Consider the following 3,784-nt stretch of genomic DNA (forward strand, 5'->3'; position numbering starts at 1 on the left):
CTAGATGGACCTTTGTTGCCAAAGTAATGTCTCTGCTTTTGAATATGCTATCTAGGTTGGTCATAACTTTCCTTCCAAGGAGTAAGCATCTTTTAATTTCATGGCTGCAATCACAATCTGCAGTGATTTTGGAGCCCCCCAAAATAAAGTCTGACACTATTTCCACTGTTTCCCCATCTATTTGCCATGAAGTGATGGGACCAGATGCCATGATCTTCATTTTCTGAATGTTGAGCTTTAAGCCAACATTTTCACTCTCCTCTTTCACTTTCATCAAGAGGCTGTTTAGCTCCTCTTCACTTTTTGCCATAAGGGCGGTGTCATCTGCATATCTGAGATTATTGATATTTCTCCCGGCAATCTTGATTCCAGCTTGTGCTTCTTCCAGCCCAACGTTTCATATTAGCAAGTGTTAAAGCAATTTAAGTGTCTCAATTTCTTTGCTATGTGTCCTTAAAGTCTATAATATTTGTGGTGGGTTGTTCCACTGATATAAATATGTGTCGACACATGTAAATTTATACTAATAAATTAATAACACAAGTAAGAAAAACAAACCCCAGTTCCTAGGATGCTGGCTTAGCTATAAAACTAACAGTATCAGGAAAACACAGATCCAGTGTCTTCTGATTGATTTTTCCTTTTGATTAGACTAAGATGTGTACAGATGAAATTTTAACAGTATTTTTCTCACCTGTGTTTTTCGTTTATTGAAGCTATTCATCATATTTCTCTACCATTTCTATATATAGAGGTCTGTTTTAAAGGTGAGCCAAAAAATTAAACAAATGCACATCTTCTCTTATGAGGGCTCTGGCAGAGTTTCCCATGCTATGTACTGTGCCACTTTCAACTTCAGGAAGCTGTTTGCCTTCTGGGTTCCAATCTCTAGGCATCTTCTCAAGATCTTTGACAACTTAGTAATTGAATGTTTCCTTGCTTTGGGTCTTCTGTACTACTTCTTCTCTCGAATCTTCTTAAGAAAAGAGTGTCCTATCTTATTCATCTTTGATCATCTTCAGTACCTAATAAAATGTCTTGGCACCTAACAGTTGTCATTTCGTTGATGCTAAATGTATATCCTTCTGGCACAGGGAATATTTTTTTTTGGGTGGGGGGAGGTGAAATTGGGTGAAAGAAGGAGATACTACTAAACCAAGTCTCTAGATATCATTGAGATGGAAGGAAAATCCCTGGCATGACTTAGGATATGTCCAATTTTATGTAGGCTGAGTTCACGAAAATAACCACTTTAAACAAAAGCATTTTGGGGTGATCTTCTTTATCTTTAACAAGAGAATAAGTCCATATTTTTATTCATTTACTTTTCAGTAAGTTTACCTGGAAGGGTATAGCATCACTTGGATTCTGTGTCCAGTGCACTGAGTGGGAAGACTGTTTCCGAGTGTGGCATGAGCCATACCACTGCTTCCATGAATGCAAGTTACATTTCCCCAGACTAGTCTGGTTTTGTTTGGTTTTCCAACAGGAATTACTGTGTTGTTCTTTGCTCTGTGCACATAATCACACCTCCTGCCTACATAGACTTCAGTTTTATCTCAAGCATAAACACCTTTAATTTTAAGAAGAACTGTGTGCTCCCTCTAGTTCAAAACACCCTCAGTAGAGCCAGAAAAAACTGGCCTGGGACCACAGGCTTCCAGAACTGTTTGTAGGGTTTAGAAGTCCTGTTCCTAGCAGGCCTCCACAGGCTCCAACATGGCTGGCTGGGAGTCATGATCTTGAGGATTTTTGACTTAAGCTCTGAACTAGGAATAATTATTTTTTAACAATAACATCCATTTAAAATTTCAGATTTTGAAGATCTAGTCTTTAGGAACTTCTCTCCTGAAAAGTTAAATTCTACAAAATCTTAGTCATATATGCAGATAGTGAAACCCTGAAAACCTGCCTGCACAGCTCCAGTGATTACATTGTTATCTCTACCTCTAGCAGGCCACTTCCACAGTCACCTGGGTCATTCTGCCTCTTCACACTCATTGGACATGATTCTCCATCCTCTCGTCTTAGAAGAAATACTTTCAGCTTTTCACCATTGTGTATGATGTTAGCTGTGGATTTGTTATAAATGGCCGTTATTATATTGGGACATGTTCCCTCTATGGGTTTGATCCTTGGATTGGGAAGATCCCCTGGAGAAGGAAATGGCAATCCATCCCAGTGTTCCTGCCTGGAGAACCCCATGGACAGAGGAGCCTGGTGGGCTACAGTGCCTAGGATCATAAAGAGTCAGACACAACTGAAGTAACTGAGTATACATGTTCCCTCTATACCAATTTTGATGACAGCTTTTATCATGAGTGGATGTTGAAAGTTATCAAAAGCTTTTTTCTGCATCTATTGATGTGATTTTATGGGTTTTATTTTTCTAACAACTTCATACTTGTTAATGTGGTGTATCACATTCATAGATTTGGAGATACTGAAAAATCCTTGCATCACAGGGATAAATCCCACTTGACCATGATGTATATCCTTTTAATGTATTATTGAAGAACTCTATTTGCTAGTATTTTGTTGAAGATTTTTGTTCTGTGTTTGTTAGTGATACGGGTCTGTAATTTTCTTTTTTGTGTGTGATATCTTTGGTTTTGGTATCAGGGTGATGCTGGCCTCATAAAATGGGTTTGAAAGTATTCCTTCCTCTGCAGTTTTTTGAATAGTTACAGAAGAGTACGTGTTAACTCATCTCTAAATGCTTGATATAATTTACCTGTGTAGCCATCTGGTTCCATGCTTTTGTTTGCTGGGAGTTTTTAAAGTACTGATTCAGTTTAATTACTGATAATTTGGTTGTTCATATTTCCTATTTCTTCCTGGTTTAGTTTTGGGAGATTATAGCCTTCTAAGAATTTGTCCCTTTCTTCTAGGTTCTCTTCTATGGCTAGACTCTTGCCTAGAAGCTCTGGGGGAAAATCCCTTTCTAAGCTCATTCTTATTGTTGGCAGAAACAGGTGATTTTTTTGCTGCTTTGGGACTGAGATCCTCATTTTCTTACTGGCCATCAGTCAGGGCCCACTCTTTGTGCCTTTCTTTCCTTGTGGCCCCCTCCATTGAATCCTTCTCCTGCTTTGAATCTGTTATACTTCCCCTTTATTTGCTCTTTAGCCACCAGCCAGAACGCATCTTCTGTTTTTAAGGATGCATGTGATCACATTGGGCTAATCAGACAGTCCAGGGTAATCTCCCCATGTTAAGGTCAGCAGGCTAGGAGACGTAATTCCATCTACAATGTCCTTTTTGTCATGTAACACAACATATACATGTGCATGATATCTTAGTGCCACAGTTTCTGGGAACTAGGGCAAAGTACTTTTTTAAGAGTTCATTTTAGAAATTTTGTTTATCACAACTGTCAAAAAGGAGGCTTTCTATAAAGGGTATCTATGGGTAACAGTCCATAAACAAAGCACTGTCCTTTGCACATAACATGAGCTCCTTTTAGGTCTATTTTAGAGCATAGTTTCTGAAATGGAGACATTCTATTAGATTAATAACAAAAGAAACCAGATAACGAACAATAAGAGGATGGAAATTTAGGACGTGTTTCATGTCCATGTAGATATTTGCCTGTGCACAGAAAGTGTCAACTCATCTCAGGTTTGCTCAGCTACATTGCGGGTGCTGGTAGCACCGTTTGTTATGTAAATGCCTTTGAAAATATCATAGCATGGTACAGCATTGGATCAGAACATGAATGCTGATCACTGTCAAATTTTAGGTAGTAAGATTGTATAGTGGAAACTACTACTCTTTGAGATAA

General features: G+C 38.5%; 1 pseudogene; it reads right to left on the minus strand.

Moving 5' to 3' along the window:
* Window positions 1-1,337: 1,337 nt before the first annotated feature.
* LOC138086228 (large ribosomal subunit protein eL33 pseudogene) lies at window positions 1,338-2,756 on the minus strand (annotated as a pseudogene).
* Window positions 2,757-3,784: the final 1,028 nt, after the last annotated feature.

This window comes from Capricornis sumatraensis, chromosome 9, assembly GCF_032405125.1.
Source record: "Capricornis sumatraensis isolate serow.1 chromosome 9, serow.2, whole genome shotgun sequence".
Taxonomy (NCBI): Eukaryota; Metazoa; Chordata; class Mammalia; order Artiodactyla; family Bovidae; genus Capricornis; species Capricornis sumatraensis.